General features: G+C 37.4%; 1 pseudogene; it reads right to left on the minus strand.

Annotated features, from left to right (window-relative positions):
- Nucleotides 1–918: 918 nt before the first annotated feature.
- On the minus strand, nt 919–11222 carry LOC115687723 (uncharacterized; annotated as a pseudogene).
- Nucleotides 11223–11678: the final 456 nt, after the last annotated feature.

Genomic DNA, 11678 nt, shown 5'->3' on the forward strand with positions numbered 1-11678 from the left:
TATCTTATAGGTTATGATTCCATGTGCCTCACACTTTAAGTGGACAAAGTCCTGTATCTGGTATATTTCCAATTTTATACTTACTAAGAATAAAGTCATACATCTACTATCATGCCTGTATTCTTTATATATAGATTATTTTGATTATCAAACCGTTCATCTGAAGAACATCTATAAAGAAAAATCGTATGGTCAAAAAGTTTTTCCACGATGAAAGTTACATTACATGATTGCACGTACTTTGTAATAAATGTTTAAAAGTAATTGTTTATATATAACTAGATTCTATTATGAAAGATCTCTATGTAACTAATGAATGATCAAAGATTTACGGTACGTTTAATTCCATCTACTTCACAATTCATATAATCGAAGTCTTATAACTGGTATGATTCAAATTTCTTTATAGTTCACAAGAACAAAGTTTACGTTTGGTATAATTCTTATCACCGAAATTTTGTATATATAGATTTTTTCTAGATAATTGTTCAGCTCTCATTCCATGATGAAAATTATATTACACGATTGCGCGTATTTTGGTGATAAACGTTGAAGATAATTGTTTATATTGATTATATTTCGAAATACCTGGAGGCTGGATGTTTAAGCTGATGGAAAAAATTTCTGCATCTAAATTATAAAACAAAAAGCTAAGAAAAATAATTTTTAAAAAGTTATATTCCAAGATTGAACATATTTTGGGACTGAATGTTAAAAAACAAATTTTTTATGTATGTGTAGATTCAATTTTGAAGTATCTACAGGCTGAAATTTTAAATTGATCAAATCATTCTATAGATAGATCTTTGGTAACCAGGTAGGGAAACATAATGCATAGTAATTGTTCAAATACTTTGAGGAAATACATTCAGTATCGCATTGGCCCCACTACAACCAACTATAATGAAGACATACACCCTCAAATCAAATTCATCAATCACTGGTCTTGTTCAGTATATTTGACTCCATCCCAAATGTCCTCGGGACAAAAGATGCTTGGTCCATAAGTGGATTTAACCATCTGGTATAGTAGGGGAAGCTGTAGGACAATGAATAAAGCCACGGGGAGAGAGGCCAGCAAAGTAATGGGAATGAGAACCCACTCCACTCTTTTATCCAGCACAATTGCGAGAGTTGCAGCGAAGGCCACCAGCATGAAAGCCAAGGAGAGAAAGAGTAAAGAGAGACCCATTATGATCTTCTTAGGCAACGATTCGAGAAAATCTTGTGGCTCATACCGTGATGTTAAGATGGCTAGGAATAACAAGATGGCCGTCACGGAGGACAACAAACCTAACGCATCAGAAATTGCGAAAACCAGGAGAGAGTCCTCTCCTAACAACAATGGCACTCCAGTACTTCCATCATTCCCTCCGGGCACCGTGAATGCAGCACCGAACAATACTGTAGCAATTAGAGTTGAGACAAGCATACATGAATTTGCTGTGTCCTTCACCCACTTCTCTCCACTCTCAAGCAAATCTTTGTGATTCTCCACAAAATTATTCCAATATGTTTTCCCGTCGTGGTAGTCGGTTGTCGCGTGAGGCATAATCCAGCTTTCTACAGCCTATACATAAAAACTCACAAATAGGAGTTCAATAAGGGGATAAATTATTGAAAATTTGCACCAAAAAAAAAAAAAACTGACGAGGGCACATCTCATGGAGATTAAGACTTAGCCAACACTTGATGCGAAATTGCTTAGAGGTCAAGTCCATCTTTGCTGGCAGAATTTCAAGGGTCGGGTCACTTTCTTCAGAGCTTCGATGATGATTTTGTGCTTCATTTTAGTCAAGTAATGTATACATGGAAAGCACTATGTTTCTACTTTCTAATGAATTAAGTTTCATGAAATTTAGAGTCTTCTAGAATAATTTACAGAAAAAATATTGAGAAAATTGTTCGAAAAATCCTAAACCAATTGTATAATGACCAATTTATTTCTAAACATTTTTTTAATCGGTCATTTCTAAACATTGTTTTTAATCAATCGTTTCTAAACTTTTCAGTTGTGCCAATTTAGTCCTAGATCTTTTGATAATTTGCCAATTCAGTTCTAAACCTTTCAATTGTGCCAATTTAGTCCTAAACCTTTTGACGATTTGTCAATTTAGTCTTTCTAGCCAATTTTGGTCGAAAATTGATGACGTGGTGATCTAGTCAGTGCCAATCATCCTATGTGGCACGGCCATGCCATAGGACGGTCAGCGCTGATGTGGACAATTTTTGTAATTTTTTTATTTTTAAAAAAAATTTCCATTTTTTTTCTTTTCTTTTTTTTCCAACACTGGGCCAATGAGATTGCCAGCTGACTCATTACAGGTCTAGGCAAGGGCGCCGTTGCCCTTGCCAGGCAATAGGCAAGGACGACAAGGGTCTCGCGCCCTCACTTGCCACTGGGGAGGGTGTCGTGGCCCTTGCCTATGGTCGGCAAGGGTCGACTGGTGGCCTCACCGGCTCAGGAAAAAAAAAAAAGAAAGAAAAGAAAAGAAAAAAACAAAAATAAAATAAAAAATTATAAAAATTATCCATGTCAGCGCCAGCCGTGACATATAAAACGATCGATGTTCACATCAGCAATTTCCGGTCAATATTGGCCGGAATGACTAAATTGACAAATCGTCAAAAGGTTTAGAACTAAATTGATACGATAAAAAGATTTTGGACTAAATTGACCGCTGTATAAAAGATGTAGGTCATTTTGGACAACTATCCCAAAAAAGTTTTAAGAGCTGGTTAAGAAATCCGAGAATGGGTCTTTTAGTACTTCAACGTGCTTTTCTGTATTTTGTTTCGACACTCATTTGAGTCAAGAGTCAACGGTAGTGTTTATGATCTGTCTAGGGTTATTGGTCTTTTCTTGGAAATAAAAGGTAAATGTCTGGGATTTGCCTATATTAGAAGGTTGTTTCAAGTTGTAAATAAGACAAACCCCTCTAAGGCTCCATTAACGGTGAGTGAATGTTTTCTGAATTTTTGGAACTAAACACTTAGGTTAGAGTTTTGATAACTCTGTATCTCTTTGATAGATTCTGTGAGATTTTGTAGGATCACAACCAACTGTTCTAAAAGCTTAAGCTGTTAGATGAAGGCGTAATTTAATATGTAATTATTATAACACTTCCTCTCAAGCTTAATATGATTTTTTTGCCTAGTACTAAGCGTTGACATAATTAATTGATGAGACAAATGGGGCCTGGAAAGATACTCAAGACCTCTAACTCTGATACCATGTAAGATTTTGTGGGACCACAACCAACTATTCTAAAAGCTTAAGCTGTTAGATGAAAGCGTGGTTTAATATTTAATTATTCTAACACATTCCATTAAGTGGTGAATTACGTACCTCTTATCTTGAGGTGGATTCATTAGGTAGTGAGCATCTACTCTTTATATGCCCTATATTCTCAGGTGGATTTCTTAGGTGGTGAGCATTTATCCTATCATGTGTCCTGTATCTTGAGGGGATTCTTTAGGTGGTAATCGTTTTTCTTATAGCCCTTGTGTTACCTTCTAATCTTCGACCCCTTTAGTAAGAGTTGGTATCAAAACCTAGGCAATGGCTGGTTGTCTTCATTGTGGACTCAATGGCGATCATCGTGATGTCGAACTAGAAGATTTGAGTACACAAGTACAACTCGAAGAATAATCAGAGAAATTTCAATTGTTGGGACGTGACGATCCCCGTTATGACCCTGAAGAAGAAGACAACAAAGAGGAGATTACATCTTTCGTGATGTCTGTCCCAACTCAACTAGTGAAGAGGCTCTGTTGTGTCATTGTTAAAGTAATGGTGATTCTTACGATTTCGATGCCAAATTTGACATCTCGAAAGACTTTATCTATTGGTTTGAGACACGATGAAAGAAAAAAAGGCACAATGTTTCTCCACTTAGGATGCTTTGTTCAATTATGGTACTTGCTTCATATTTATATTGGGAAACTACATGAAGAAAATTCATTTTCAAGCGTCCAACGGATGGTAATCAAGTCAATTGCTAAGTGGGAGTTATGTCTTCATATACGTAATTGATTGTTCAAAAGTAAATCAAATAAAATGCTATATGAATGGATAGTTACGTGATAGGAAAAGATGCAACCTAACCTCGCAAGGTTGGTGTAGTTGGAGAGGAAGCATGGCATTTTCAACTTAGAAATTGAAATTTAGCTTTTCAAATCTCACCAACTGTGTACAAATTATTTTGAATTAGAGTCAACTACACATGCCAAATGTTTAAATTTAACTAGTTCGTGGGGTTATAAGGGTGTTCCATGGGTCTGCAGTGGTGGCTATGACAATGCCCATGTGAGGGCCAATCTAGCGCTCCTCGATTAGTGGCGAGCTACATTGTTGCCACCATTGAGCAACCAAACCTCGTCAGCGGTCCAGGGAGGGTCATTGCACTCGAAGCAACCCCGCGAGGGTCCCTAAACCTTGCAAGTGACAAAGGGGGCGGCCCCTTCTTGTTCCTCTTCGATGATCATTCTCTATTTTTGGCCTTTTTTCTTTTAACTCGAGGTCCTTTTTATTTTTAGTTTTTGTGATGCGGCCCCTATTTGCCCCATATTAGTGCCACTTGTGCACAAAAAAAAAGAAATTAATAAAAAATGCCAATAAATTTTTCCTCAATAAAAAAATTGATGGAAGTAACGAAAGGACTAACGTGAAGGACAAAGACAAGCTTTAGGATTTATTAAGCATGAATTCAAAGTTTTAGGACTCAAGTGTAGGGTTGACTTAAATTTTAGGACTCTTGTTGCATGTAATTATCCCAACTTCTTTTTCATAACGGAGAACAGAGAGTTGAAATGAAATTAAGGTAAATATATAGTAAAAGCTTCACGATCTCATTTTTTTTTTTGTAGACAATGGTTTGCATAAGTAAAACTTTAGTTAATAGATAAATTAACTAATGAGAAGTGTTCTTGAATTAATAGATAATCAAATCAAAATAGTGGCCATAAATGACCTTAGCTAATCTTTTAACTGAAAAAGAGAAGATTCATGTCATACTGCTTTAAAATCATTATCCATCTACATACATTCAATTATATCGGAACTACACTATAATCTTAGATACAAAATATGATACAATGGAACGAGCAAAGCTATCGTGAAAATATAAGTAAAACTGATTTAAATTTTATTTGGGCTCCAAATTAATATACGTGGGTTATACAGGAAATGACTTGCATGATGATCCCCTAATTGCTTGGTGGCAGACACCTATACAAAGTGTCGGTCGAATTTAAAAAAGAGTCACTTGGATTAGATTATGCGGTGGATCGTAGTTATATTAGTAAAATTGATATGCAATTTAACTGCTGAGTTTCAATAAGTTTTTAGTGCCCCAATTTCTCTAATCAGTCTCGCTTATTTTCTGAAAATTGTTCTAAGGATGTAGTGTTGTTTCTCAACTTACTTTAGTAATTTATTTATAGCATGGATAATTTAAAAGTTTTATGTCCCAACGAAGTGTTGGCTTAGATGGCAAATAGTTTCTTCTTCTCATTGTAATCTTGGATTCAAGTCGTATTGGAAGCATTTTAGGAGTAAAATCCTGTGTGCACAGGATCAATGTGGGGCAGTCTGCCCTTAAAATCACCTAGGAAGGTGGACCTCATGGTGAGCAAAAGCTAGGCCGGACATCACCTGACCGATATAAAAGAAATGTTCTATGCATATTCCCAAGACTATCCGAACAAAGTTCTAGCCATCATATTTTGAAAATTTTGTCACGAAGACCTATGAGAATTATCATTAAGCGCAGTTATTAAATATATGAAAAGAAAGATAATTACCTTGTACCACTGGAGTTCTCTTTGCACTTGAAAAGCTGCTCCAGCCACGTTAATTACCGCATCAAAACTAGGGTAGTACTCTGTTGCTGCGTACTCTGCTACTGCGTCCATCATCATCGTGGATTCTTCCCATGTAGGCCCCGGAACTAATGAGAACTTATTGGTTGAGCTTACCTTCAAAAAGAGTCTGAGAGTCCTTTCTTGGCGATACTTCACAGCACGTGTCTCCAACCTCTTACCATCGGGAAAAATCGAAATAAGCTTTGGGAAGAACTGAATAAGTAGCTTCACGATTTCACTAATTCCCCTGATTGTGGCTTCATCCAATAGTTTTTCCTTTCGGACAAGATCGATGATCTCAGTAGTCTTCCTACAAGAGATTGCAATGCAAACTTGTTTTGCCAACTCGACTGCTGCTACGTGTTTCAGCTTCACCTCATGAATCCTCTTGATAGTAGGAACTACAAAATGTTAAAGAACAAATGAAAACGATAAACGAAGAGGCAGCAATTGAATTTTACTTATATATAAAAATAAAAAAAAAGGTAGTCCAGCTTTGCATCCCAATTTTTGTTATCAGACACAACAGTTTACTTAATAGTCGTATTTTCCCACAAAAGCCTACCACATTTAGAGCTAGGGTTGGCGGGGCGATTGGGAAAAAATCTCATTCTTTTACCCTTTTTTTTTAATCTTTTTTTACTCTTTTAGAAAAGCTATTTTAATCTTTTTTCTCCATTGGGAGTCAGTCCTCAAATGCAAAGTGTGAGTTTTAGTAATTGCTGATGCAAAGTACAAAAAAGGTATAAAATCACTTTTGGCATTTTCCAAGAAAAGATTTATATCATGTGTGGATGAAAAAAATAATTGGATCTGAAGAAAGTAGAAGCGATTAGAGGGTAACTGAAGTGAGTGATCTTCCTTGAAGTTCAAACGAGGCTTTATAACGTTAATCATAATTAAGAGAATATAATTAGAAAACTTAACCTGATAGAACAGCTCTGAAAATAACCACGTTAATGATATCTGTCTAGTTAGAGTAAATCACAGTAGTCTTTGCATATATAAGATTATTTTAGATGATATTGTTCAAATATGCATAGCAGCTAGTAATAAAAAAATCATATTGTTATTCATGCTCAGCACAAGAGCAAAAAGTTTTTGCAAAAAATTTTCTTTCTCCATTCTATCTGTCTCCAGCAAAATCAAAACTTCCACATCAGGTCACATAATGGTATGTGACGTTCGAGTTTACTTGTTACACCTAAAAGACAATGTGAGTAGAGTTAACTTGACTCTATTCTGAAATAACTTTTAATTTGATGAAAATACGCAACGACACTATACTTCGGTTTCCTTTTTGTTCTTAAATAAAAATGGAAGAATTAGGGACAAGGCTAAAGTGTATTTCGGGTGCATACAAAAGTTGGGTGAAGATGACAAATGCAACTACGCGCAAAGGTTGTGAGTAAGTTTTGGGAACCGTAGGATTTTCTTGTAGTGGTCAGGTGGTGTTTGGGCTAATTTTCGCGCACTTCAATTGGTCCACCTTCTCGGGTAATCTTAGGAGCCCAGTCATCCATGTTGGCCTGATGTATTCAGGAGTGCTTCCAACAAATCTGAAATATAGGATTGTAATAAGAGGAGAAAACTCCTTTATTATCTAACAGCCCGCTTGTTGGTATAGGATATATAACTTGGGGTGGAATTCTGGGATGCACGATTTTGTTGAGACCCACGAAATTTGCTCCCATTGAAATATTCTTCTATTCCAAGCCCTCCCAAGCAAATTATTTTGATTTTTCCTACCTGCTCCTATTCCTATTCTTCACGCCTTTTTAAAGTTGCCAAGTAAAAGTGTGAATTTACTATGTTAAAATGCGATTAACTGACAAACCCAGGCCATCATCTGTTGCAACCTTATTTCGTAGCCAATGACGCGAGGGGCTTGCCCCCGGTCTTATGCCCAATTCCTGCACCCTCTCGACGTGTTCTTTCGTGTTGTATTGAGATGAAGTAGCAGTCAAAGAAAATAATATTTAGGCTTTAAGCACATACAAAAATACATATGAGTTCATTGATGTTATTTTTTCCAGAAAGATTTACATGCTTGATAGAGATGATGAAGCGAACATGATTTCACCAATCAAGATTGAAGGAGAAGTCCTAGGTTTACGTAACTCTTATTCCATATCTTCTGCTTAGATCAGTTAGCCATATGCAAGAAATTCCTAGCTTAACATCAAATCTCGCCTCAATTTGCAGTTTCAACTTTCAAGTATTCTTTTTTCACTTTTTCTTTTTACAATTTCGCAACTCTTGCAATTGGAATTTGGTGAATATCTGAAATCTTTCAAAATATAATTTATCAACACAAAAAATCATGTTTAAGTTTGAATAAATTTTTTGAAGGATTTTTATTAAATCCGTTGACGGTGTAAAGAATAACGGCATAATTCTAAAAGTGCCAAAAGTTGTATACGGCGCTCACTTTAGTGCCAAAAGTTTTTTTTTTATCACTTTGCGCCAAATTTTTTGAAAAACGATCTTTTCAGTGTCAACTCCGATCTACTTGGCCAAAAATCCGACATGGCTTTTTTTGTATTAATTTCTTAAGTCAACGTGGCTCGCTAGAGAGTCCGGTCAAGCATCTAAACCATAAACGACGTCGTCTACTAGCTTTCCCCTAAACAAGAATCCTAAATCCCCAAATTGAAAGAGAAACCCTAACCGGCCATTCAACCGAAATTCACACCATAATTCGATTTGCCCCCAAAATTAACAACTTAATCTTGCAAATGGAGGGCAAGAGCTCAAATTTTTCCCTAGTTTTCCCTCCTCGCCCAAGCCCTATTTTTTTTTTCCCTCCAATTGAGTTACGCAGAGAGAATGACTAACCTGGCTGATTGAGAGCGACAGAGAAGGTGAGCAATGGACAGCGAGTGACGACGAGCGAGCGGCGGACAACGAGCGATGTTGACAGGGAGAATGGTGGACGGTGAGAGGAACACGATAGGAGCCTTAACTTTCATTCATTATGTGCGGCGTCGTTTTTGGGCATAGGATGGTGTGGCGTTGGTTTGGGCAATGGATGGTGCGGCGTTGTTTTTAGGCAACGGCGTTGGTGTGGCACCGTTCAGTCCTACCCAATCATATTGGACTGAACGATGCCGTTTTGCCGGTCCACGTGGACTGGAATTTTTAACAAAAAATCCTACTCAGGTTATTTTTTTTTAATTGTAAGAGCCATGTAATTATTTTAGCCGGAATATCTCGCCGTTGGCACTTAAGTGATCGTTTTTCTTTGATTTGGCACTTAAGTGAGTTGGCAAAAAAACTTTTGGCACTAAAATGAGCACCGTACACAACTTTTGACACTTTTGATGTCCTTCTACCTAAGTTACACATTCACTATTGGACGGTTGATACGTTAAAAAAATTTAATGACAAAACTAACTTCAAGAACACATATCACTCATCCAATGGTGAATATGTAACAGTTTTTTCACACAGGCAGTGGGCCTAACACAAATTCTTTTCCAAATTATGGTGAAGAATTAAGTAGGAGCTTTTTTCTACTTATAAAAGAAGTCAAAAACAAACAAGCCATAGACTATTAGTTGGAGAGAGAGGGACAGAGATAGAGACGTATCTTGATAAAATGGAAGGTTACCTGCAATTTTGGCGGCATTCCAAAGTGACCTTGGAATACATTGAAGCGCTACAATCAGGTTGCAAAGAAAATCCGGTCACTGGATATGAAATCATTGTAAGACCTCATAATTTGTTCGTTACATTGTCCAATCAATTAAATTATATGATACTTATGCACTTGGTTGAATCATATTTGGTTCCCAGGGGATAACCGATCCATGAAGTAGTTCGGTTTCAGGCCATTGTTCAAGTAAAACTAGGTCAACGAACCAGAGTACATACTATATAGAAACAATCATTTCCGGTTTCTTTTGCTAGTACGGAGGTAATCAATCTAAGAAAATTGACTTAAAAGTTCAAAATGATGAAAGGTCCTAAGATAATGCCCAACAGCAAAAATGCATACCCACCCGAATCCGAATTTTTATCTGTTGGTTTATAGTTCAAGTCCACCGGAATACCTTCAATTCAGAAACAAAAGAGCAGGTGATGAGCAAATCATTAATGAAGGGATGCGAGTGCAGAAAGTACGCACATTTGTATATCAATGCTTCCAAAACACCAAGTTTGGTTCCGCTGCGAAAGTGAGACTCTTTCCTCGCCAACACTTCCAGTATAGATTGGTCGTGATATGTGCTTCTCATGGTAATTAAGTGAGGGTATCGCTCGATTAGAGAAAGGGTGATATCTACCCGAATTCACCAGCAAAGTTGATCAGGAAAATAAGCTAAGTCTAGAATGAAGGAAAAAACAGATGGAATTGAGACCCTTACCAAAAAACAGATGGAATTGAGATAAAGAGTGATGGTGATCTTACCATGATGACCGATCGAGGTGAGATGTACAATGGTATCAATCGCGGTGGGACTGCTGAAGGGATGACTTGGTCCATCGTCTGTCGTACTTTTTGCCAGGAACCAGGCAATCTCCTTATGCATAGAAGCTTCCCGAGCAGATATTACCAAAGGAACACGTCCTTTATTATCTGCAATTTGCGTCAACTTAGGATTGCTTCTAACTAATGCCTTGACCATCCTTATCCTTCCATTCAGGACAGCAATGTGGAGGGCTGTGCGGCCATCACAATCAACCGTTTCAAGCACTTCCCGATATGGAGACAAGAGCTCAACCAGGTTCTCAACAAATTGGTCTCGTGCACTCAAAGTGGCTATGTGAAGCACTGTTTCTGATCTGCTTGTTATTTTGGCCGTCTTTGAAGCAGGATCTTGTTCGAAAAATCTTTTAGCAGATTCCCAATCACCCTTGAATACAACTCTCAACAATTGTCGGTAATAGTGTCCATCCACATCCTTTTCCGATATTTCTGCAGTAGATGCAAACTTTTCAGGCCATTTTGTTAATACGTTTTTGCAGACATTGAGTAGTGTCCCAGAAAAGAAAATTTTCATGAAGATCCGCCCCAGGTATTAATTTCACAATGAAGTAACGCTTTTGAGGGATAACGCACCTGGAGCACCTCCGGATTGAGAAGGAGCTAATCCAAAGTTTACACGAACATCTTCAATATATGTAGGAGAAAGAGTGAGCACATTTTAAGACCACATAGCTTATACCATATTTTTTTCTCGGTGGGAACTTGAACATGTACCTGCTGGTGGTTCCGCATGATTCGACTTTCCTCGTGTCTCACTTGGCTGCGTTGCCATTGGGTTGCTCTCCTGGTTAGAGTCTTTCAACAACAAAGTAAATGGAGAATGCAAAAATGGGTAAGATACTCAGTTATCAAAGAGTTTCAGTCTCCTCGGGGGGAGTTCTTTCGTTCCTTATATACAAGTACCTTCCTTAGAGTAAAGGTGAGCATCCATAATTATAGCAAGCAAGCATATCTTTTTTCACCCTTTACAAAAGCGGGATTACTTGAGTGTAAAATAGTTCATCCCTGGGAATATAGACTAGACCTATACTAGTGGGCAAGCAGCCTCAAGCATGGTGCCACACATCATTAGGTTTAGCCCTTAGTGATGGAACCATTATTTTAAGTTGATTCTATCCCTCTTTCTTACAATAGAGTTCATTCTATCCCTCGACAACATGATCAAGTTCAGTCTTTACCAAGTTAAGTTGCTTCTTTTCTTGAGCTCGGGAAAGCTATTCAGGCCCTTTAATTTTCAAGCCTTTCGCCGTATAAAGCTATCAGCAAGACAGGCACCTCGCTTTTGTCACTCCCAAAAGCGAAAGCAAAGAACTTCAATTCAATT

Source organism: Syzygium oleosum, unplaced genomic scaffold (assembly GCF_021117445.2).
Source record: "Syzygium oleosum isolate NSW1041296 unplaced genomic scaffold, Sole_v2.1 Sole_v2.55, whole genome shotgun sequence".
NCBI lineage: Eukaryota > Viridiplantae > Streptophyta > Magnoliopsida > Myrtales > Myrtaceae > Syzygium > Syzygium oleosum.